Genomic DNA, 27463 nt, shown 5'->3' on the forward strand with positions numbered 1-27463 from the left:
TGGAAGAGGCTCTAGAAAAGTCCTGAAGACGAGCATGAGAGGAGGTAACAAGGGAACTAGAGAGCAGGAGGTCCTGGGAGGAACGGAGGGGACGATTTGGCCGATATCTGCATATGAGGTTGGTGATGTATATGAGTGCAATGTTGTGGATGGCCTTGTATGTTCTGGTTATCATTTTGAATTTTATACAGTGCAGTAGGGAAAGCCAGTAATGGGATAGGCTGAGAGGGGCAGCAGTCACGATAGTGAGGTGTATTAGTCTAGCAGCAGCATTCATAATAGACTGAAGGGGGATAGCCTGCATAAGGTTAGGCCATTAAGGAGAGAGTTGCAGTAGTCACGGCGGGAAATAATCAAGGAGTGAATAAGTTGCTTTGTGGTGTCATTAGTCAGGAAGGGTCAAACTCTGGAGATGTCGTGGAGGTTAATTTATCGTCATTATCCAAAGGAACATTAATTAAAAAGGTCCCCTGAAGCCATCAATGTCTTTTTACTCAATGCTACCTTTTTGTCAAATTCCACTTTCCAAAGCCCTGATATCATCAACCCTTTTCCTTGGTACTTTCTTGGTTGGGGTAGGAACCTTTCTACTTTAAACCTTCATGAGAAAGGCAAAATCAGGGATTGGGAGCCCTTGACTATTAAACTTGCCCTGCAAAAACTTTGACATCTTTTGGAGGGTTCCTCACATATACATATATGGAAATCACAAGAACCTTCAATATATGCAATCTGTTTGACAAGTGAATCCTTGACAATCTCTGTGGGCACTGGTGGGGCCTTCCTTTAGCACTTGCTCAGGTCACGGTTTGAGCCCAACAGTTTCCATCCACCTGGCAGGACAAGAGGTACTTTGTTGTACTAATTTTGGATTTGTTAATTCAATATGTAATACATAAATACGTAATGGTTTTAATATTTTTATTATATTCACCCTATACACTCATGATGAAGCAGATTGTTACAGTCCAGAAAACCGGCGCCCGTTGGCGCTGTTTGAGCATCACATGGTCAGGAGCTGCTTATAACAGGCATTTGCCTGCATTGTGGTGTTTTGATCCTAGTACCCGGGATTGTGCACTCCTGTTAACCCTTAGTAAGGGTTTTTTAAATCAATATATACCCTGACTAATCCCCAGGCAGTGCCCCTTATCCTTAGGTACTAGCACTGGCTCTGTAAATTAACTGTGTTACTGCTCATTTTCTTTATAGGAGACTCAGGCATGAGTGGATAATCTATACTATGCTTCCATTCTGGGCCTGTGGTCTTTATGGCTATATACTGGGACCACACACTGGCATCATCTCCCCTAGTGGGCTTGTCCTTCCCGGGTTCCTCTTTAATTTTTTTCAATAACATTATCAGGTATACCCTGCTTCTCCTTATTTACCTTAATTTTCACCTGCCTTACCCACCCCTCTGTTTGGGTCATCTCCGTCCCTTCTTACAGCCTTAAAGCGGGATTCCGCTCTTTTTTTTTTTTTTTCTTACCTGTGTTACAGGTGGGCGACTGCTACCTTCGCTTAGCATCCACGTCCGGCGTTTTTTTGACCCCCAGCGCGACGATTCTTTTCCTCGGGATGACTTTTAAAAAAGTGTTCTGGCATTTTCCATTTTAAGTGTGGGCGTCTGAAGCCCACAGGCATTTACTTCCTGTATATCGATGACGCTCGGCTCCCAGCATGCTCCGCTCCATCTCGCACATGCTCAGTGCGCAATGGTGGTAATGGCAGATACAGCTGCCTGCCCACTTTAAAAATGGCAAATTCGGACACGCCCTCGTCACGTGACCGGCATCCTAATGAAATCTCACGAGATTTCGCAATTTCATTGTCCCCCATGGATTCTTGGGAAATTTCCCAGGGACCATTGCGAGGACGATAACCACGCCTACTCCCACGGGAGGACAACCAGGAAGTCAGCAGAAACATCTGAAATAAAAGGTAAGTAAAGAATATTTTTTTTTTTCAGGGTTCATTTAGGTAAGTATTCTATCTTGTGATTTTAATAATATGAAGTTTCATTTTTAGGTACCAAACCGCTTTAATTCCTTTTCCTCCCCCTTCCCCCTCCCCCATTTCTTGTACCTTTCCACTTTTTTTTTTCTTTTTTCGTTTTGCCTTTTCCTTTCTATTCCTCCCTCCTCCCCTCCCCCCCTTTTTTTCCTCCCCCTACTTCCACCTCACACTTTCACCATTCATTCAACTCTTATTTTCACTTTCACCTTGTTCCACCATTTGATGGTTTTCATGTCCCTTTTTTAATCGATCTTTACCGCCTCACTCCTCACCTTTCAATTGGTGTCCTCCTTCTTTTCTCACAGTACTTGCGCATAAGCGCATTCTTCTTTTTCATATTAGCTTCACTTGCGTGATTTTCACACACACTTCACTACTTTTGTTCAGATAAGCTGATACTATACCGATTACTTTTACCTTGTCCACCTAGATTCCAATCATCATATTGTGTAGCTCCCCCGAGTTGCCGCGGGGGACCATTTATTAGGTGGTAGCACTATGAGCTTGAGGCCTGCTGGAGCATGGGTAAGTTGCTTTGCTCTTTCCCCGTTTTTAAGTCTAAAAGATTTTTTCAATTATGATGCTGTATGATAATATTTCATTTCTTTATTATTTTTTTGATCATCATATTGTCTCTTTCAATCTAATCACAGATAACCTCCTGATGAAGCGGTAAATGTCTGCGAAACTAGTCGAGGAAATTACATCTGTGATCAATTGTTTTATTGTGACCACTCACTGGTGACATAATGTGTATCGCTATTATGTTTTTATATGTAAATGATGATTTGTTCTTTGGCATCAATAAAATCATCTGTAACCTTTATATTAACATTTTTGCTATATTATTTACTGTATTGCTTTTATTGTACCGTAATATTCCAAATTGCCCCCATATTTCCATGGTAGCCTGGTTGGGGATTAGGCTCCCAGTCTTTATAGTCCAGAAAACACGTTGAGCTCAACAACCGTCAAAAGGAACTGGATAATTATAATACGGCGCTATCCCGTGATGAGATGTGCTTTAGTTGTCTTAAACAGATGATAAAACAATAACTTGTCAAGGAGTTATTACATGCTTTTTTAACTTGTTTACTAAATTTGTTGTTTTGTTCTGTAAAAATTTATTTTTTTTATTTTTTTTAATAATCGGCTAGTATGTAGTGCCTCAAAAGTCAAGCCATGTTTTTCTGTTGCTAAATTTGTATACAAGGAATATATGCATAGATTGTTGCTAATTTGATTAATATTAACACCTTTTAAGCCCAGTGGGCGAAACATGTCTGGATTCACCACCCTAATTCCGCAACAAATTTAAGGACCATAATATATGAGTCATGATTGTACTTGTTTTTTTATGGATATATTGTTTTAATTCAATTTTCTAATACATATTGTATTTTTACTGAAGTTTTGTTACTCGCTATGATATGCCTGAAAAGTCTGGTGAAATCCCCTCTCCACTTCTTACCAGTATATAAGGGATGTGGTGCTTTAATGAAATGATCATTCATCCACACTAATCTATATTGTATATAATAAAATGTGGAACACAGTGTAGCGCTGAAAAGAAACAATATAAAAAATTGTGAAATAGGTCATACAGTGCATATGAATCATACAATAGTGATAAATGTAAAGCGCTAAATGCAAATGTGCAAATTCCAATGGCCGAAACCAATAGGAAATGTAGGTCGCTGAATGATGGGGTAAGTTCAGATACAGGTAAAATGATGACCAAAAATATGGAAACAGTCGGCACTTGAAGAAAGAAGTGTATTCAGAAGTGAAGGCAGATGGCACAGCCACAACAGCAAAAAGAACACCAGGGATAGTGCGTCCTCCAGGTATAAACACTCTTACCAGACATTGTGGACTCACATGCCAGTGACAGTGGGTCAATCACTCAAAGAAAAGATTCCATGAGGCTCTAATAGGCTTAAAAAAAGTGGGCTTGGGGCACACAGGACAGAGGTAAGGTGTTCCTGATGTTCCCCGCGTTAATGTCTATCTCCCGCCGGGGGGGTAGCATTGGTTTTCTGGAAAGCCCCCCCCCCCCCCCCAAACTATCTAGCACCAATGGTGGCTACAATGGTTTCCTTTCATAGATACAGAGAAGGAGTAAATGTAGCCACCACCCAGAGACAGGAAATTAGCTTTTCACAGGAAAACCAGGTGAAAATAAAAGGGAAATAAGCCTGTAGACAGAAAACAAATGCAGAAACAGCAACTAAGGATTTGTAAACCGCAATATATAGCATTTTTGTTATTAGGTTTAGATGTGCTTTAATTACTTTTTCTATAAGGAGTGAATCACTCTATTTCTCATTATACAGTTAGGTATAACAATTTTATACACATGAAAATGCTACGCTAGTTAGTGTAATATTTTGGTCTCTTCATTACATATTAGTGATATACAGATATACAATTTATTAGCATAAATAACAGTTAGTTGAACTGTTAAATAAAACAAACAGTTTAAAATTCAGACCAAAATGGGGTTATATGTGTAAAGAAATAGGTTTGGTGCCGTTTTGGAAACAATATAGTACCACAAGCAATCTTTTGCAGAACACGTAAATTTGCTATCAGGAGACTGCAGCACCTTAGTATTTAGGCCTCAGTGGGCAGCTGGCAGCACTAGTATATGCACAAAGCATTGCTGTTGGCAAATGTCCTTAACAAAGGGCTAGATGCTTTAACACTGTGCTAGTTATTTATCTTGCCAAAAAATATAAAGAAAAATCAAGAATAGCAATAGATTTTATTAAAGCAAATGTCCCTCTGTTCCACAAATGAGCGAAACATAAAAAAATAGAAAAGATTTTCTAAATAATCCCAGTAATAATAATATCTTTTTTTTAGAAAGTGCTAACACAGCGTATATAATAGGAAGTGATGAATCACTCAAACAGTCAGGAAATAGTTTATTAGCACTGTTAGTTCAGGAAGGGAAATATATTTCCTTTCTTTATTGTTTAGCATTGATCATCTGTTTTATTGCTTTCTCTTTCTTGTAAACACATCTTGGTAATCACTGACAATAATGCAGTTGAAAAGCTCAATTTCTAGGAGGTGGACTTAGCACTGTGATGAACCAAGATTTGGAGTACTAAATTAGGGACAACATTAAGGCAGGCCATACATTATTCATTTTGATGGCCCCATGCACACATTCAATGTGGATGAGGAAATCCCTCCCACTGAGCTATTGCACTCTGGCAGCGGGGAAACCTCCCCGCCATCAGAATACACTCATCAGCAACACCAGCTACAGATCGAGTGAAAATTTTCCAACAGGTTGGTTGTACAGAAGTCGCTCGAGAGAATGACCTTTGTACAGCTAGCCTTCCCATGGATGGATCGAAAATTGACCGATCCCCGCTGAACAGACCAAATTTCAATCTATCGATGGCAGGGTTAAGTCAGGAGAATTATAAGATATTTTTCACAAATAACACTGCTTTTAGAAAATGCATAAATTGCATAGTAACATACTTCTATTGCAACAAAAAAATTAAAATAAAACAATTGTGTTAAAATTTGTAAAGAATTTGTAAAGAAACATGGGCAACCAGAAAATTACATATTGTCTTTTGTTTACAGGATGGTTTTAGAATAAATTGGTCAATGTAAGGGGGATCCTGTTTGGCCTGGTAAATTTTGCCAGCTGAGAGAGTACATTGGCGCGAATGGCATGGTGACCTTGGAGACCTGGAAGATGGTTGTGTCCTGGGTCTGCGCTGTATGGATAGTGAATGAGAAAACATGATTTAGCTGGACTTTGGATTCCCCCAGCTCAGGGGTATTGTAACACAGGCTTTGCTTTCCCCAAGGTTCATCAAGCGTACCTTCCTTATAGAATTAGTGTTCCTATGTAAACTTTGCTCATGATATAAGACCCATACTAAAACTTTTGAAATGAAAAATTTCAGGATGCAAAGTCATATAATTAACAGACATTTTGCAGAGATTAATCAGTCCTTATGTACCCTAAGAAATACACTAGGCTTGAAGGGATGCAGTTACTCTAGTAGGGAAAGGATGTTGACTAAGACTGTAGTGAGCGTAGAAATAGTCAGGACCACATAAAATAAGCAAAGTCAAAAGAAGCTGAGAGTGGTCAATTGGCTATGGAGGCCTCTCTTTAGAGAAATTGGATATTCCCCCCAGGAAAACTGATTAAGAAATAGATGGGTGATGCATTATTTGCATGGGAGAGGCACTAATAGAGCTCCAATATATATTTGAGGTGGTGTCCTGTCCATGACAAACAGGAGCAGCACCACTGGAAGGATAATAATTATCAGGCATAGCGAGGCCCTGTCCATTGAAAAGGAGATCACATAAAGAAGAGAAGACCAAGAGCGAAGTGTGGCCCAAGAATTAGTGAGATCTGGAGAGCTGCATTGGGACATGCTTACAGAGGCATTTGGAGAAAAATTCCCACTCTGCCGAAGCATTTTCACTACCTGTAGAAGGCTTTTCTTTGTTGTATTGCCAAATTGTAGAGCAGTCTAACAGAAGAGCAGTAGGTAAACAAAAGGTGATATGAGCTAAACCGCCATTACACATTTTCAGAAGGACACACTATAAAAATTTTTAAAAAAACAAACGTGATGAGTATAAGATAAAAGTCCTTATAAAAACACAATTATGGAACAGGACCATTTGAGGGCCAACACATCAATATGAGAAAAATCTGAATGGTAAACTATCACTGCGTCTCTGCAGACTTCCAAAGGTATAGAGAAGACCAAAGCAGAAGGGTAATTTGTACATTAAATAAAACAGTGTGTTTAATTGCATACAGTGCCTTGAAAAAGTATTCATATCCCTTGAAATTTTCCACATTTTGTCACGTTGCAACTAAAAAAGGTAAACAGATTTTATTGGGATTTTATGAGATACGCCAACACAAAGTGGCACATAATTGTGAAGTGGAAGGAAAATGATAAATGTCTTTCAAAATTTTCTAGAAATAAATATTTGAAAAGTGTAGCATGTATTTGTATTCAGCCCCACCTTCCACTGCAATTACAGCTGCAAGTATTTTTGGGTATGTCTCTACCAGCTTTGCCCATAGAGATGGAAATTGTTGCCCATACTTCCTTGCAAAATAGCTCAAGCTCTGTCAGATTGGTTGGAGAGCATCTGTGAACAGTAATTTTCAAGTCTTGCAGAGTCTCAATTGGATTTAGGTCTGGATTCTGATTGGGCCATTCTAACATATAAATATGTTTAGGATCATTGTCCTGCTGGAAAGTGAACCTCCGCCCCAGTCTCAAGTCTTTTGCAGACTCCGTCGGAATGTGTACGATCAGAGCGTTTTGTCGGATATTCCGACTGTGTGTGGTCTACATTGGACTGTTTCCGTCGGAATATCCGTCGGACCAACTTTTCCAACTTGCCGGAAATATTTTCTGACAAAATGCTCCGATCGGACATACTCCGATCATGTGTAGAGAATTCCGATCGGACAAAGTGCCACGCATGCTCAGATCAAATTCCTAGACCAAAGCTATTGACTACTAGCCTGAACGTAGTCATCACGTTAAGTACGATCAGATTTTCTGACAACTTTGTCCGACTGTGTGTATGCAACAGTTTCGGACAAAATCCGTCGGACAAAATCCGACGGATTTGGTTGTCGGAGTGTCCGACCGTGTGTACAAGGGCTAACAGGTTTTCTTCTAAGATTGCCCTGTATTTGGCTCCATCCATCTTTCCATCAACCTTGACCAGCTTCCCTGTCCCTGCTGAAGAAAAGCATCCCCACAATATGATGCTGCCATCACTATGTTTCATGGTGGTGATGGTGTGCTCAGGGTGATGTGCAATGTTTGTTTTCCGCCACACATAGCGTTTTTCTTTTAGGCCAAAAAGTTACATTTTGGTCTCATCTGACCAAAGCACCTTCTTCCATGGCTTCCATGGCTTTCTTTCAACAATGTCTTTCTTTTTGCCACTCTCCCATAAAGGCCGGATTTGTGGAGTGCACGACTAATAGTTGTCCGGTGAACAGATTCTCCCACCTGAGCTGTAGATCTCTGCAGCTCCTCCAGAGTTCCATGGCTGCTTTGATGAAAATAATGCTCTTCTTGCCCGGCCTGTCAGTTTCGGTTGATGGCCATGTCTTGGTAGGTTTGCAGGTGTGCCATACTCTTTCCATTTTCAGATGATGGATTGAACAGTGCTCTGATAGATGTTCAAAGTTTGGGATATTTTTTTATAACCTAACCCTGCTTTAAACTTCTCCACTTCTTTATCCTTGATCTGCCTGGTGTGTCCCTTGGCCTTCATGATGCTGTTTATTCACTAAGGTTCTTCAACAAATCTCTGAGGGCTTCACAGAACAGCTGTCTTTATACTGTGATTAAGTTACACACAGGTGGACTCTGTTTACTACTACTATTTCCGTTAGGGGTATCAGAATAAAGGGGGCCTGAATACAAATGCACACCACACTTAAATTGTAGATAAACGTATACAGTATAAGGCACAGTCCAAATAGAGGGCTAGACATTACAGAAGCACAATCTAGAGCAGCCTTTCTCAACCAGGGTTCCTCAATAGGTTGCTAGGGGTTCCTTAAACCATGAGAAATTTCTGCCTCTCAGATAATTTCCCACTGACACCATTAATCTTTTTAGCTATCTGTAAGGGGGGAATTCTTCCCAATGACCACTGACACCATTAATCTTTTTAGCTATCTGTAAGAGGGGAATTCTTCCCAATGACCACAAGTGTAAGGAAAATGTTTCTACTGACCATCACACTAATGTATCATGAGTTGTAGATATAGTCATTTTTAGCAGGGGTTCCCCGAGATCAGAAAGTTATTTCAAGGGTTCCTCTGCGTTGAAAAGGTCTAGAGGGTATAGTCAAAGAGTGTGGAGTGTATAATGAACAGTGGATATAACATTCACAACATACTGCCTACAACTGGCTAGTGTGGACAATAAAATGTAAATCAGACTGTATAAAGTCAAACAGCACAGACCATATATTCATACTATACAATGTATACAGCTCAGAAACATGTCCTATATATAATGCAGAATAGCTAAGCAGTATAATATATATCACATACCGTGTACAGTATATAGTGCATACAACCAAGCAGCATAGAGTATCTTATCATATTAATGCTATATATACAGTATATATATATATATATATATATATATATATATATATATATATATAATATATATACAACTTCATTCTTCTTAGTCTGCATAACCGAGTGCCTGCCAGGAGTTGGTCCTTTGTTTAAATGCCATATTTCATGGTAGAATTTGCCCTTTTTCTCATCTCAGAAAGTTGAAAGGTATTGGTTCTTCTCATTACAAATCTTTTTAATTAAATATTTGCCCAAATGTTCATGTAGAACAACCAGCATTTAGCATACCACAACCTAGTTTTCTGCTTTCACTAAAGATGACTTTACAAACCTATAGTAACAATGAAAAAATATACATCTGGGATATATTAATCTTATTGGGTCACTGTAAAATGTGCAGAAAATCTGCTTTTAACTGCTCATACAAGAATAGTAATCTTGACTTATATGTTTGAAACATAACTTATTTATATTTTACAGTCAAGAATATTGACAGAATGAAAAATATAGACAATAAAACCGCTCAGGAGCCGTAAAGGTATAATAAAAGCATGTGTTTTTAATGAAGCCAGTGAGCACAGACTGCTCTGTAATACAAGTAAAATATTTACTTCGCTTAAATGAAAGATTTTTTTTTCCAGTGTTAAGCTTTGTATTTATCCTTTGTAGCTTTTTTTGTGAAGATACAGAATACTCCTGCTTTACTTCCTCTTAAAGAAGACTTCAATGCACAACTGGTTTTCTCTTTGGGTTACATTTTAAAATGTAAAAAGTCAGGTTAAAAACCAACACTAAGTATAGATATCAGATTGTATCCAGTTAGTATTTTATTTTAAATGTGACCTGCAGAAGTAGCTCCACTAATAATAAAAGCTCAGTACTAAGTACCTGCACTTAATGTCTCCTGGCCCCACAGCCTAGGCTGCCAATCTCACTGTCTACCACTTCCAAAGATTCTGTGGTTCCTGCTTCTGCAATCCCTACATCACTACTGTGTCATATAGTGACATGGGGTTGGCAGGAGAAACCACAGAGCAGGACCAACACAGCAAGTGGTGTTGGATGCATAAGATTCTTCAGGCAATAAAGTGAAGGCTCATGGATTTGATGGCAACATTGTTACTTTAAATAGTAGGGTCTTAGGCCTAAACTTTATACACTATGATACACTATATTGGCAAAAATTTTGGGTCGCCTGCCTTTACACGCAACTGAACTCCCAGTCTTAGTCCATAGGTTTCAATATGCGTTGGCCCACCCTTTGCAGCTAAAGCCACTTCAACTCTTCTGGGAAGGCTGTCCACAAGGTTTAGGAGTGTGTCTATGGAAATATTTGGCCATTCTTCCAGAAACGCAATTGTGAGGGGAGGCACTGGTGTTGGACGATAAGGCCTGTCTCGCCATCTTCATTCAAAAGGTGTTCTATCGGTTTGAGGTAAGGACTGTGCAGGCCAGTCAAGTTCCTCCACCGCAAACTCACTATCCACATCTTTATGGACCTTGCTTTGTGCACGGGTCGAAATCATTTGGTGGAGGGGGGATTATGGTGTGGGGTTGTTTTTCAGGGGTTGGGCTTGGCCAGTGAAGGGAACTCTTAAGGAGTCAGCATTCCCAAACCTTTTAGACAATTTCATGCTCCCAACTTTGTGGGAACAGTTTGGGGATGGCCCTTTCCTGTTCCAACATGACTGTGCGCCAGTGCAGAAAGCAAGGTCCATAAAGACATGGATGAGTGAGTTTGGGATTGAGGATCTTGACTTGCTTGTACAGAGTCCTGACCTCAACTCGATAAAACACCTTTGGGATGAATTAGAGAGGAGACTGCGAGCCAGGCCTTCATGTCCAACATTAATGCCTGACCTCACAAATGCACTTCTGAAAGAATGTTCGCCTTTTAATTTTTTCTGAAAAGATAAATTAAACCTTTAAGCCTACTGATGTCTGTGAAGTGGATATTTATGCCAGTGAAGAATGCTTTGGAGCTTACAAACGGAAGTGTGAGGTAAGGGGGGCACTATGTAATTTGCAGAGTTTCAGGTTCATATTAATTAAATATATATATAAATATATATATATATATATATATATATATATATATATATATATATATATATATAAACACATACGTTCATAGATTTTAGATTTGGAAATATACAGTGCCTTGCGAAAGTATTCGGCCCCCTTGAACTTTTCAACCTTTTGCCACATTTCAGGCTTCAAACATAAAGATATAAAATTTTTATTTTTTGTGAAGAATCACCAACAAGTGGGACACAATTGTGAAGTGGAACGAAATCTATTGGATTTTTGAAACTTTTTTAACTAATAAAAAAATGAAAAGTGGGGCGTGCAAAATTATTCGGCCCCCTTGCGTTAATACTTTGTATTACCTTTTGCTGCGATTACAGCTGCAAGTCGCTTGGGGTATGTCTCTATCAGTTTTGCACATCAAGAGACTGAAACACATTCTTCCTTGCACAACAGCTCGAGCTCAGTGAGGTTGGATGGAGAGCGTTTGTGAACAGCAGTTTTCAGCTCTTTCCACAGATTCTCGATTGGATTCAGGTCTGGACTTTGACTTGGCCATTCTAATACCTGGATACGTTTATTTGTGAACCATTCCTTTGTAGATTTTGCTGTATGTTTGGGATCATTGTCTTGTTGGAAGATAAATCTCCGTCCCAGTTTCAGGTCTTTTACAGACTTCAACAGGTTTTCATCCAGAATGGTCCTCTATTTGGCTGCATCAACCTTGTAATTTTAACCATCTTCCCTGTCCCTGCTGAAGAAAAGCAGGCCCAAACCATGATGCTGCCACCACCATGTTTGACAGTGGGGATGGTATGTTGAGGGTGATGAGCTGTGTTGCTTTTACGCCAAACATATCGTTTTGCATTGTGTGCAAAAAATTTTGATTTTGGTTTCATGTGACCAGAGCACCTTCTTCCACATGTTTGGTGTGTCTCCCAGGTGGCTTGTGGCAAACTTTAGACGAGACTTTTTATGGATATCTTTGAGAAATGGCTTTCTTCTTGCCACTCTTCCATAAAGGCCAGATTTGTGCAGTGTACGACTGATTGTTGTCCTATGGACAGACTCTCACCTCAGCTGTAGTTCTCTGCAGTTCATCCAGAGTGATCATGGGCCTCTAGGCTGCATCTCTGATCAGTCTTCTCCTTGTCTGAGCTGAAAGTTTAGAGGGACGGCCAGGTCTTGGTAGATTTGCAGTGGTCTGTTACTCCTTCCATTTCAAATTGATCGCTTGCACAGTGCTCCTTGGGATGTTTAAAGCTTGGGAAATCTTTTTGTATCCAAATCCGCCTTTAAACTTCTCCACAACAGTATTACGGACCTGCTTGGTGTGTTCCTTGGTCTTCATGATGCAATCTGCGCTTTCAACAGAACCCTGAGACTATCACAGAGCAGGTGCATTTATACAGAGACTTGATTACACACAGGTGGATTCTATTTATCACCATCAGTCATTTAGGACAACATTGGATCATTCAGAGATCCTCGCTGAACTTCTGGAGTGAGTTTGCTGCACTGAAAGTAAAGGGGCCGAATAATTTTGCACGCATCATTTTTCAGTTTTTTATTTGCTAAAAAAGTTTAAATTATCCAATAGATTTCGTTCCACTTCACAATTGTGCCCCACTTGTTGGTGATTCTTCACAAAAAATAAAAATGTTATATCTTTATGTTTGAAGCCTGAAATGTGGCAAAAGGTTGAAAAGTTCAAGGGGGCCGCATACTTTCGCAAGGCACTGTATATCTAGATATCTATAGCTATATATATATATATATATATATATATATATATATATATAGATAGATAGATAGATAGATAGATAGATATAGTTCCACATCTAAAATCTATGAAAGTATGTGCTTGCCAGGGGGGTAGCAAAACAATAGACAAATTTTGTTGTTGTTCTGTTTTTCTATAACAGAACCCCCCTTTAAAGTATTGAACAATTTTTATGATCTACAACGCCATTCAACATCTACAGCACATTGGGAAAGCCAAACACACATTTCATTGAGATCACAAACTGACCAATACCATTTCAAAAAAACTGATAACCCAATAAACTGAACAAAGTTCCATTTTAATTGTCAAAATTTATGGTTAACATTTTCACTGTCTCTCTGCCCTGAGTGTAGACCCATCATTCATACAAAGAGAAAATGAGTAAAACAGAAAGTGTCCACATATTCTGCAAGGGTTGTAATAAATAGTAAATAGTTGGCGGAAACATTTTTCAATTTCAGGTAAAAAGGTCATTATTAAGAGATCTATCCCCATACAGTCAGCAGAGGCATCATACAGAAATCCTTGAGCAGCTAACATTAAATTCAGCCATATAAATGTCACCTGCCCTAGAATTACATTTCTTGCCTGGGCAATTTTTCTCTCTGAAAAACTACAATAAAAATGACTTAAAAATCCCTTTTGAGAAATAAAGGAGTGAATCTGGTCTAATATTACATCATCTATTTCTTTTACAACTCAACTTAGCATTATAAACTGTACAAACAAAATGTTTAAATATGCAGATAATTATATTAGGATCCTTGTTCAAATAATCTATTTTCTCTTCGCATAAAAAGGCAAAGAATAATGTTTAGCAAATAAAAAAACTGGCAGGCAAAAATTCATAGTTGCGATCCAATAAGATTATAGACCAGGGATATGCAATTAGTGGACCTCTAGCTGTTGCAAAACTACAAGTCCCATGAGGCATATCAAGGCTGACAGCCACAAGCATCACACCCAGAGGCAGAGGCATGATGGGACTTGTAGTTTTGCAACAGCTGGAGGTCCGCTAATTGCATATCCCTGTTATAGATGATTGCAGTAAAAGATAAAATGGTGGAAAAATGTGTCTACAATCAGGTCAATGCCCTTGGAGTCCCCGGGCCACATGCCTCAAAGTGGTGTAACTTTTCACTGATCTGCTATGTGTCTCCAAAGCCAAAATAACTGAAAACCTTCTAACAAGAGCATCTGTTCCAGTAACAATGGGTTTTAATTTGAAGAAATTGCCTCTCACTTTCTGTTTTAGGAATTAAAGTAGAAGTCCAACTTATTCCTAACTAAACTTAAACCTGCTCCCAACCCCCCTTCTAACCCATATTCTATCTACCCTGTGAAAGGAAGATGTGTATACTTACGTATTCAGTGATTGATTCACTGATTATATGATAGTCACCCTCACTGCTAAATACGTTTTTAACTATTGACTGCTTAGAGCATATCTAAGCCCTTGTACACACGGTCGGAGATTCCGACGGAATGTGTCCTATCGGACCGTTTTGACAGATATTCCGACTGTGTGTGGTCTCCATCGGACTGTTTCCATCGGAATATCCGACGGACCAAGTTTTCCAACTTGCCGGTAAAATTTTCAGAAAAATGCTCCTATCGGACATACTCCGATCATGTGTAGCCTACTCCGACGGACAAAGTGCCACGCATGCTCAGATCAAATTCCTAGACCAAAGCTATTGGCTACTAGCCTGAACATAGTCCCGTCGTAATGAAATAACGTCATCACGTTATGTACAATCGGATTTTCCGACAACTTAGTCCGACCGTGTGTATGCAACATCACTTCCGGACTTCTTTCGGAATTAATCCGTCGGAATTACTCAGACGGATATGGTTGTCAGAATCTCAAACCGTATGTACAAGGGCTAAAAGATACATAAAAGACAAGATGAGGTTACTGCTCTCAGTGGAGGCTTACATGCAGTAAAAAAATAGAGTAGCCTAGGACCATGCAAACTGAAATATAAAATAAAAATAAAAAAATAAAAATAGGCTGATTTACTAGTTGAGAATCTTCATAAAAAAAAAAGTGTGAATATTAATTTCAATTATCCAATCGTGTGAAAAGCATCTGCACATGATTGGGTATTCAAAGCTACCAGGAAATTCTTGTTCATATAATTAAATAATTGAAATGAATATCAACACATTTCTTCTGTGAAGATTCCCTTGGGCTCGTTTACACTTGTACGACCCCTAAAGAACAATCGCACTGGATCACTTTTCAAAGGGCAATTGACAGGTAGTGATGAGGTATTGTGTCTTGCCTTCACAGCCTGTTTTAACTAGTAAAACCCTACACTTCTGTGTATGTGCATTGCATTTGCATTTGCAGCATTGCCACATTCAGTGGGTGGTACTGACTATATATCAAACAGATGGTACAGCGCTCTAACTAAAATAAAATGATTACTAACATATTAAAATTAATAAAAAGTCCAAAGATAGCTTTTGAGTCAAAAAGTCCATGTGAGGAATCTTCAGTGGTATACAGTCAGTTCATGCATAAAGTGACTTAGTGCCAAGGGGGGGACCACCACCAATGGTAAAATTGGCTGCTCACCTGATCGTATGGACCCTTCAAATTACAGAGGGTCATATGCACTTAAATATTAACTCATCCAATCGCTGTACTCCTCTCCGACAATATCCGACCGATTCACAAACGAAAACACAGCTTTCTCCCATTCAGAGTAAAATGAACTGACACGTTTGTGGAATACCCACACTGGATCGGTATATAGCAGTATTCACAATTCCTCAGACCATGTGGATAGAAAGACAGGCCATAGTGCTCTCCATAGAAAAAGGTTTTAATGATGAATATACATAAAAAACACACTTACAATAATGAAGCTTCATACGATCGTTAAAATGATCAATGACCACGGGTGACGTCACGTGATCTCCTTCCTAATGTGGAGAATAAATATATGGAAGTATTCAAAAATATGGTCACAAAAGATCTGGAAGAATTAAGGGTTAAGAAAATTATGGATCCCCAATATATCAAGCGAGGTATGAAGTATCTAGAAGCACGCAAAGAGATTGTCATAAGGCCCGCAGATAAGGGGGGGGGGGGGGTTTGGTAATTTTAAGTAAAGAATATTACCAAAGGGAGATGTCCTGACTACTAAATGATGAGGATACGTACAAAATCCTAAATAGAGACCCAATGTTAATGTATAAAGATGAACTGCATTCCATTGTAGAAGATGGAAAAGACCAAAGGATCTTATCCAAAAAGGAAGCAGCATATCTAGACCCTTTGTTTTGTAGAACTCCTATAATATATTTTCTCCCTAAGATCCATAAAGACAGTACCAATCCCCCAGGGAGGCCTATAGTGAACGGTATTGATTCCGTATCTGCTAGATTGGGTCAATATATTGACTTTTTTCTTCAGCCTTTAGTGGTGAATACTCCGGCATACCTAAAAGATACTAAACATATTATACAAATTTTGGAAGAATTGGGATGTTCCCCTTCCAGTATCTTGGTGAAGGTGATGTAGGCTCCCTATACACCATCATAGGGCATGATGACGCTATGACCTCAGTTGAGTGGGCCGTGTCATCATCAGCATTGTTGGGTAGACATTAGGAATTTTTGCTGACTTGTTTAAACTTTTGCCTGAGCCAAAATTATTTTTGGTATGGCAAGGAGTTTTATTTACAGACCAGAGGGGTTGCGATGGGAGCTCGTTTTGCTCCCAGTGTGGCCAATTTATTTATGGCCCACTGGGAGGAAGAAGCAGTTTTTAAACATCGCCCCCCAGAACTGGTGTGCTACCGTAGATTTATAGACGATCTTATTTTGATTTGGGATGGTACTAGATCGTCACTCGATATTTTTATTCAATCATTGTATTCCAATGATAGGAATATTTCGCTCACATGGAATGTGAGTCAAGATCATATAGTCTTTTTGGATCTGGAGATCAACAAAGATTTGGGTAACTTCAGGTTGGTTAATCATTTTAAACCTACTGATCGTAATGCTTATATTCCCCTGGGGAGTTGTCATCCCCAATCTTGGTTGTGCAACATCCCCAGGGGACAATTCATTAGGTTACATCGTAATTGTACGAGGAGTGAGGATTATATATCTCAATCCGAAGTGTTGATCTCCAGATTTGAACAAAAGGTATATGATAGGTCGGTCTTGAAGGCAGAATTTGAAAAGGTCAAACAGATTGATAGGACTACTTTAGTCTCCAGTCAACCTAGGGAGACTAATAATAGTGAGCAAAATTTTAGAATGATTTTAGATTACAATGTTCAACACAAAAAATTCGAAAAGATAGTGTCTAAACATTGGTCCATTTTAAAGCAGGACAAAATTTTGGGACCCGTACTACCTACTCGTCCACAGTTTATTTATAAAAAAGCTCCCTCTCTGAGGGACCGTCTTGCTCCCAGCGTTCTTAACCCCCCTATTCCATCAGAGAACCGATTGCTCTCCTTTTTGGGGGGGTTTTACGCTTGTGGGCGGTGCAAGCATTCTAAAGTCAATATTAAGAAACGGAAGAAGTTTCTGGCCTCGGCAACTAATAGGGAATACGATATTCGGCAATTGATTACATGTGACACGATCGGAGTGGTTTACATGTTAGAGTGCGAATGTGGGTTACAATATATAGGACGCACTTCTAGACCTTTACATGTGCGTTTAGCAGAACATGTTGATAATATTAAAAAAGGTCTGAAAACCCACACTGTGTCCCGACACTTTAAACAATTCCATCAGCAAAACCCTAAAGGCCTAAAGTTTTGGGGGATTGAGAGGGTCAAAAAACATTGGAGGGGGGGTAATTTCATACGCCAGTTAAGTCGTAGGGAATCTTACTGGATACATGAGACCAATGTATTAACGCCTGGTGGATTGAATGTCGATTTTGATCTTAACTGTTTTATTACTGATCGATGATTTTATTGTTTACTTTTTATTGTATTTTTAGTACTATTTAATTTATTGGCTGCAGGTGATGTCACGTTGATATATGTGTATTATACACATTTTAATATTCTTAATTGTTTTTGAATATTAAGTTCGAAACACATCTTTATTTGCATTTTGTAGGAGGTGGACTTTTGTAAACTCAAGTTTGGAGAAAAAAGTTCATGCTTTGCAATTTAAAAATGTGTTTAATAATGGGGTTCTTTTGTATTGGTACCCATTAAGCAGTTTTTATTTATTTGATTACATTATATATATAAGGGGAAGGGATTCATTGTGGCAACGGCAATGTTTGCAAATATTGATATGATTCCTTTTTTAAATTCTGCTCGTTGCTGTGCTCATTTGCATAGTGCGGATAGGCATGATGGGATGAGCCGTTAACAGGGTAACGTTTGTTTAAATTCACAAGGGCTGCCCCGAGGTCTTTGCCTGTTATCGTGTAGATTCGTACTACACGACAGGATGTGTTGTTACCTTGGTAACTTTCGTAAACATGGAGAGGTTGTCCGTCACGTCATGCTCACCGTAAGCGAACTATAGGAACCCCTTATTGTCTATTCATATATCGGGTGTCACGTAGTTTCCGTGTCCGCTGATGAAGTCCCGCCCATAGGGATGTAACGTAAAAGAAAAAAAAGCGGACGGAGATCACATGACGTCACCCGGGGTCATTGATCATTTTAATGATTGTATGAAGCTTCGTTATTGTAAGTGTGTTTTTTTTTGTCTGAGGAATTCTTGTGAATACTGCTATATACCGATCCAGTGTGGGTATTCCACGAACGTGTCAGTTCATTTGACTCTAAATGGGAGAAAGCTGTGTTTTCATTTGTGAATCGGTCGGATATTGTCGGAGAGGAGTACAGCGATGGGACAAGTTGATATTTAAGTGCATACGACCCTCTGTAATTTAAAGGGTCCATACGATGAGGTGAGCAGCCAATTTTACCATTGGTGGTGGTCCCCCCCTTGGCACTAAGTCACTTTATGCATGAACTGACTGTATACCACGGAAGATTCCTCACGTGGACTTTTTGACTCAAAAGCTATATTTGGACTTTTTATTAATTTGAATATGTTAGTAATAATTTTATTTTAGTTAGAGCGCTGTACCATCTGTTTTATATATTGTATTTTTGGATTTGGTATTTGATACTTTGTGTTCAGCAGCTTTTCGTAAAGGGGTTGTACTGCGCTGATTTTTTCTGTATTTATATTTTGGGTGGTACTGACTGCCAATGATGATAGGAGGAATAATTTTTGCAGCAACGCATGTGTAAATACCTATCCGCTGCCTTTGCTGCTTAAGGGGGACAGGTTGGGGAGGCCGTAAAAACATAGCTTGATCGTGATTTTCTAGCCCCATCCAACCGCAAATGTTAACAATGCCTTAGTAATTCAGTTGGTGAATTGGTGCCGTATGCACTGGATACCTTCAGCTGCCATTGTGCCCTTGCGGGGTGTCCTGTGCGTCCCTGTACCTTTAAGGAGGGGTGGGCTCCCTCCGGGCAAACCTGCCCTTAATCTATCCATAGCTATATATGTGCTCCAATTTGAGAAACTCTCAAATTTATAAAGTTAGGACAGCAGTATACTGGGGTTCCTTGATGCGGCCACTGCAGCTTACACATATGTTTGTAAATGTGTGCAACTAAACCCCTTGTTTTTAACGGGAACTGTTAGATAGGGTCAATTAGCTTTTGTTGCAGGCTAGGTGGTAAGTGAGGTGGGAATTTTTGTTTGTTTTTATGTGCGTTGCCCGTCCATGCGCTGCTTGTTGCAAAGGCTAGTTAAAGGTTGGGGTGGTTGCCAGTTGTTGCCGCTTCTCCTATTCTCCCTCTGCAGGGAGATCTGTGCTTGCAACTTTCCCCCGCCGCACCGATCATACGGACTGTTCCCTGTGTCCTCCTCCTCTGGCAGCCCTCCGTGTCCTCCTCTGGTCCCCATGTACTCCTCCTCCTCTGGCCACTGTGTCCTCCTCCTCCAGCCTCTCTCCGTGTCCTCCCCCCTGATTCTTCCACAGCCAGCTTCCCTCCTTTCCTCTCCTGCCAGATGCAGGGGATGTGTCAGGATGGTAATCATGTGATAATAAATTAGTAAAAATATATGAAAAAAATTAAATTGTAAAAAATACATATGCACATTCTACCCACTTCCATACACTCCGCACTCCTCTCCTGTAAATACTACCCATCTCCATACACTCCACACTGCTCTATTGCACATACTACCCACCTCCACACTCCACACTCCTCACCCGCAAATTCTACCCACCACCATACACTCCATACTCCTCCCCTGCACATACTATCCACCTCCATATACTCCACACTCCTTTCCTACACATACTACCCCCCTTCACACTCCACACTCCTCACCTGCACATACTACCCACTTCCATACATTCCGCACTCCTCTCCTGCACATACTACCCACCTCCATATACTCCACACTGCTCTCCTGCACATAATAACCACCACCATACACTTCATACACCTCTCCTGCACATACCACACACCTCCATACACTCCGCACTCCTCTCCTTTACATACACCATACATTCTGCACTGTACATTCCCTATTTAACATTACCGCATTCTGCATCTCAGACTCTATTAACCTCCCTGGCGGTATGATTATGTCAGATTTTTGCATCTCAAAGCGGTACAATTATTACTGCATATTACAATTATTTTGCATAGAAATTTGGCGTTTTATATTGTAGGCCTGTAATTCTTAGCAATAACACACTTAAATCTTTCCAAACAAGACTCTAATCGATATCCCGGGTATGATAACGTTTGAAACACAAAATCATAAACTATAATGTAATAAATAAGTATAAATAATTCAAAAAAATAATAATATAATAATAATAAAATAACATTTCCCCACTATTCACGCAAGTGTTCTAATTTACTATCGCTGTTTTCTAGCTGGTCTAAAACCACTTTTGAAGTAAAGGGACACTTTTAGGTTGTCATGGACAATCTCCAGTTTCCAGGCAGAAAGAACAGTATATATAATATAAAACTGCATGCAGACCAGTGGACAAAGCACTGGGGACAAAAGGGATGTGAAATAATTTCATATACTAATGTAATCTGTAAGATTACAGTGTACTGTATGTATTATGTTTCTTCTTTTTTTGATTTTGCCACCGGGCTCCACCCCCATGTGTTGTGGCGCTCGCAGGCAACGGAGCCCGGCACAGAGAGACATCGGGCAGAGGACAGAGCCCACGGACACAGTGGGGGGACATCACAGGATCCTGGGGACAAGGTAAGTATACCGCACCAGGATCCTGCAATGCAATCCCGAGCGTGGCTCAGGGTTACAGCTAATGGTGCTGAAATTTAACCCTAAGTCACACTCGGGAAAAACCAACAGGGAGGTTAAACCACACCCCCTTTAAGCCACGCCAACTATTTAGCACAATTTAAGCTACGGCCGCACATCACCGTAGCGAGCTATGCACGTCACATTTTTTACCTACTGTAGGGCCCACTTTTTATCTTGCACAAGGGCCCACTGATTTCATGATACACCCCTGCCTGATACTGTTTCCTTTCAATAGCCCTGTGTCCAGAAAGTTCACACATTGGCTAGTATATATAAAACAACAAAAAACACCCATTCACAAGGGTCGACAGGGTTCCGTGATTGGAGAGAGTTCTCCAGGAATGCAGTGGATTTTTTCTATACACCCAATGGTGACTCTAATACCCTCCTGGTGTGCACCATAGGCAGCCAGTGTTAGAAGTGGAGAAAGGGGATTAGGGAGAAGGAGTAGGCTTTGAATTTTCACCTTATGCAATAAACCCATACTGTTAACTATGCAGGGCAGTGAGACCTAGCAACAATGGGAGAGAGAGAGTAGGGCTGGAAAGGAGAAGTAAATTGTTTGGCATGATTCAAAGAATAAAGGACTTGGGAAAGACAACATGAAGGAAAAAAGCAGAACAGGAGGAGTTGGGGTGTAGAGGTGACATTTTGGGGACTAACTAGGTAGGGGGTAACAGTAGGATATGGGATACTGGGAGGTATGGTTAAGTGAGGGAATCTATAGCGTGGGGAAGTGAAAAAAAGGGAAGTGTGAGTATAAGGAAAGAGAATTAGAGAATTGGAGAACATTCAAACTATGTGAGCAGGGGTTCTCAACTGGAGTTCAGCAACATTGTTGTTCACATAACTACATTTTCTGCTAAGCACCAATATACTCTAAGGGCCAGTTCTCATATAGTGTGATGAATGCCATTTTTCCACACTGGATGAAAGCCAGTTACCACAAGGACACAATGTTTTCTATTTATACAGGATGGAATCACATATCACTGTACAGCAACATGACATACATACTATATATATATATATATATATATATATATATATATATACAGTATGTATAATATTAGGCTATTCCCTGTGCTGGTCAAATATTTTCCATTCATTTTAAACTAAAAAATACTACATTTCGACTCTTGATGGTGCTAAAATAAGAATTTCCTATGACACTAGAGTCATCTTGTGACCACATGCATTATTTTCAGTTTTAAAGTGGTTGTAAAGGCAGAAGGGTTTTTACCTTAATACATTTAATGCAGCTTGCATGCAGCTTTCCCTGCAGCCCCCCTAAATACATACCTAAGCCTGATCTCGATCCAGCAAAATGCATGAGAGCTGAGGCTTTCTCGGCTCTCTCACTGTTCATTGGCTCAGATACAGCAAGCAGGAGCCATCTGTCAATCAGAACCAGTGATGAGAGGGTGGGGCCGAGACCCACTCTGTGTGTCTTATGGATACATAGAGCGAGGCTCAGAAGTGAGCATGCACAAGTGCCCCAACACAAGGGGTTTGCTGTGGAAGCACTCGGCAGAGGGGCGGAGCCAGGAGTGACGGGGGACCAGAGAAGAAGAGGAGGATTGGGGCTTCTCTGTGCAAAACCATTGCACTAAGTAGACAACTATAACATGTATACTAAAAAAAAAACAAAGGAAAAAAAAAGATACACTTTAAATCAATAAAAATCATTCACCCCGCACAGGAAATAGCCTAATAACATTCTTTTTTTTGCCGTATTTACACAAAATGAATGTACATGCACTTTCTTTTCTGCACTCTTATAGGATAATACTGCATTAGACCACTAGTAATTTTTAATTTTAAATGAATAAAAAAACATTTGACTAAAACAGGAGATAGCCTATTAGCATTTTTATTTTTTCCATGTACATGCATTTCACTGGGCAAATTGCTATGCATTTTTTTAAAAATACATCCCTCAGTGTTTCCACTGAGCAACATTGCACTGTTTGAATTAGTTTTATTAGTTATGTTTTTATTTATTGTAATATCTACAACTCACTGATCATGCTAATAACCTGCTGTAGATTGCAAAATTACTTCAAGATTTCCCAAGACCTGAACATTTTTATAAGGATTACTCAAACATAAAAAATATTTAATCTAAAGTATATACAGTAATTACCCAAATGACTACTGCCTTTATTAATATTCCAAAAATGTTATACAGTTAAGTTAGAGGAAAATTTTACTTTTTGTTGGTTCTATCAGGTTTATTTACAAGAGCTTGCACAATTGAGGGGGAATGTTGTGCTGGTGCTGGGAGTATAAGTAGAGACGTCCCTGACTCTTACGCTAGGTTCACATCTATGCGTTTTTGCAGGCCACGTTTGCGCGGGCACTGCAGCCCATTTAAATGAATGGGCTGCTGTGCCTGCGTTTTCAGGAAAAAAAAGCTACATGCACTTTTTATAAAACTGCAGCCGCAAGGAAATTGCATGATGTTTTTGACCATGTCATTTCCCTGTATTACCCGCACTGCGATTTTAAATGTATGGGGGTGCCATTCAGAATGAATGAGATTAAGTGAAAGTAAAGGAGCGCCCAGTATCCAGTAGATGAAGGTTTTGAAGACGTTTTATTTGAAGTCACAGCAATAAAATAAGGCCAATGCTTTCGGGGGACTAAGCACTTTTCCTTCATCAGGGCTGTTGTTGAGAGTTATTAAAGAATGGTCCTGTTGAGGGCTGCCTTTGGCACATGGATCTTCTCTTGAGAGTTATTAAAGAATGGTCCTGTTGGGGGCTGCCTTTGGCACATGGATCGGACCGATAGATGTCCAAATGCTGACTATAGGTTCAGAGGAAGCATGCCAAAATGTGTTGGCATAACTTTATTGCTGTGACTTCAAATAAAACATCTTTAAAACCTGCATCTTTTGGATACTGGACACACCTTTACTTTACTTCTTCTCAAGCATATGCAGAGTCGACCACAAGGCCAAACCTCTGGGAACAAACCCCTCTTATCTGCCCACACATTTGTATACCCTACAGCAGTGACTGATCAAGTCAGTCCAGCGCAATCTACACCTCCCTGTCGTTCAAAATGAGTGGCAGCCCTGTGCGTTTTCACAGAGTAGCTCGTTTTCACTGTGGGTGGTTGTGGATGCAGGAATCACTGCAATTCCCTCACCCGCAGCTACATGCAGAAATGTTAACCAAGCGTTAATCCTGTGTTCTATTAAAAGCAGGAATAACATAATGTGAAATACTTAGAAAATGAAAGAAGCAGTGTTCTATAGAAACCATTAACAGTGTAATACGAACACCGACTGTAGACCCTTTAAAGCATATTGAAGCATACAGAGTGCAATGGACAGCGGTATGTAACAGTTTCCCTTACACCATCAATCAACAAATGTAAATATTCATTCTATAATTGGTGTCAGTGGGCATACAAACCAATCATATTTGCCAAGAATTAGCATTAGGAGTGACACTTTGACGGATTTGAAAAAACAATGTGGTATGCTACATGGGCCACCTGTGTGGCACAGATTCCCCTTGTTTAAACCCCTGATATTTCACCAAAGCCCCCTAAGAGAGCTCCTAAAAATCTGTACAAAAAATTTAACCACTTTCAGACCGGACCAATTTGCTGGTCAAAGACCAGACCACTTTTTGCGATTCGGCACTGCGTCGCTTTAACTGACAATTGTGCGGTCGTGCGACGTGGCTCCCAAACAAAATTGACGTCCTTTTTTCCCCACAAATAGAGCTTTCTTTTGGTGGTATTTGATCACCCCTGCGGTTTTTATTTTTTGCGCTATAAACAAAAATAGAGCGACAATTTTGAAAAAAACGCATTATTTTTTACTTTTTGTTATAATAAATATCCCCCAAAAAATATATAAAAAAACATTTTTTTCCCTCAGTTTAGGCCGATACGTATTCTTCTACATATTTTTGGTAAAAAAAAATTGCAATAAGCGATTATTGATTGGTTTGCGCAAAAGTTATAGCGTTTACAAAATAGGGATAGTTTTATAGCATTTTTATTAATAATTTTTTTATTATTTTTTTTTTACTAGTAATGGCGGCGATCAGCGATTTTTATTGTGACTGCGACATTGTGGGGGACCCATCGGACATTTTTGACATATTTTTGGGACCATTGTCATTTATACAGTAATCACTGCTATATAAATGCAGTGATTCCTGTGTAAATGACACTGGCAGTGAAGGGGTTAACCAGTGGGTGGCAGTGTAGGGGTTAAGTGTTCCTAGGAGTGTGTTACTAACTGTGGGGGGGTTGGGCTTTCATTTAGTGAACACTGATTTCTGCTCCAATCACATGGAGCAGAGATCAGCGTCACTAGTTGCTAGGCAGAATGGAGAAATGCTGTTTACTCGGCATTTCCTCCATTCGGCCGCTCCGTGAGACGATCGTGGGGATGCCCGCGGCGATCGAGTCCGCGGGTCCCGCGACCGGACTCACGGGGGTCCCGACCAGCACGGGAGCGCGCCGCCGGAGGCGCGCTCCCGATGGCAGGGCGGCATTGAATATTGGACGCACCTGTACGCCAATATGCCTGCCCATGCCATTCTGTCGACGTACATCGTCGTGCGCTGGTCGGGAAGTGGTTAAATTGTAAAAAAAATAATAAAAAAGAAAACAATACAAATAAAAACTACTGACACCATCCACTGCCATACACCAATCTCTTCCCTACTGAGATCATCCACTGCTCTACTGACACCGCCAGTATATACTGTATACACACATGAACACACACATATGCATTTGAGCTTTGAGGTGCACACCGTAATGCAATAGGCTGCGCACACCTATGGGTCACACACAGAAGCTTTGACTCACATCTCTTCACATTTGAAGACAGAGGGAATTTTTCAGGGGCAATAAACATTTTTATCAAAATCTTTTGATAAAACTTTTTCTTGTAAAACTATTCATAATGGGTTATGTTACAAGTCCATTTGACATACAAAGATATTTATGGCTGAATGATCTTTGTAGCATTCTGGCCTGGCACAACACTAGTGGTATAACAATGATCACTGGTTTTAGTATGAGGCAGTATCCAAAATGAATGTGCAATTAATAGCCGCAGCAGAATAATGACCATGTCTCAGTCATCACACAGCCCAGCATCTAGGAAAAACTCTATCCCATGTTGCTTCTGCTTCCCCTTCACATAACACTCAAGAAACGACCACTATTAAAGAGAGTATAAAGCATATATCACTTTGCCAGAGATGGACAGCCCTGAGGTGCTGGCAGCCAGAACTATAGCCTAAGCATACCACGCATACAACTTACTGAGATGGAAATGAGGGACACCTATTAGCAAACGTATGTGGGCATACACACCCCCTGCCACAAGTGCTATATTTTACCATTACTATTCCATTAGAAATTGGATGAAAGGATTAGCAATGTAAAACACTTTGTTATAATTATGATGAAGAAATAATACATTTTATAATCTTCTGGCAGAGATGTTAAAATCGGTTAGGCCTCAAGACAAGATAGATGGACGAAAGGTCTTTGTGAATTCATATGTTTTTCAATTTTTCGATGGATTAACCATTTTTAGATTATCAAAACCTTGTGTTGAAACAGAAGTGCCTGAATAATAATGTCCCGTTTCACAAAACAACATATTTACCTGTCTACCTGGTGGGTAAATAAAAGCGACAAACACAGCCATAGAAAAAAGGGTTATACAGACTATCACATAAAAATCACCCTTGTTTAGCAAAATCCATTGTGTTAGATTTTAGGAGCTATGTAGATAGCTGATCCATCTCTAAATATCTATTGAGTCTGTCCAAAGTTCACTTAAAATGGTGCAGTTAGTATTATGTTTAAAATACATGCGGTTATAAGTCATTCAAAATTATATATTATATTCCAGGTCACAGATACGATTATAATTTTAGTATTTACTGACCTAATGATAATTCTATTATAAGGTAAAAATAAAAAGGTTGTGATTTAGGACAAATTATAAGTAGAACTGTTTAAGATGCCAATCGGTATTATGAAAGACATATGAATCGTGATTATAACTGTATAAAAATTTACACATAGCATGTGTTTTTAGGTAAACAAATATTCATCGGATAAACCAGAATTATACATTTATCCATATAGATAATCATTTTATGTGATATTGACTAATATATATA

General features: G+C 39.6%; 1 protein-coding gene across 1 annotated transcript in view; it reads right to left on the bottom strand.

Moving 5' to 3' along the window:
* Positions 1-27463, bottom strand: part of STPG2 (sperm tail PG-rich repeat containing 2) — a 980631-nt gene that overhangs the window by 722260 nt on the left and 230908 nt on the right. The window lies entirely within an intron of this gene.

This window comes from Lithobates pipiens, unplaced genomic scaffold, assembly GCF_037356315.1.
Source record: "Lithobates pipiens isolate NorthernLeopardFrog02 unplaced genomic scaffold, aLitPip1_a1.2 Scaffold_13, whole genome shotgun sequence".
In the NCBI taxonomy this organism is placed as follows: Eukaryota; Metazoa; Chordata; class Amphibia; order Anura; family Ranidae; genus Lithobates; species Lithobates pipiens.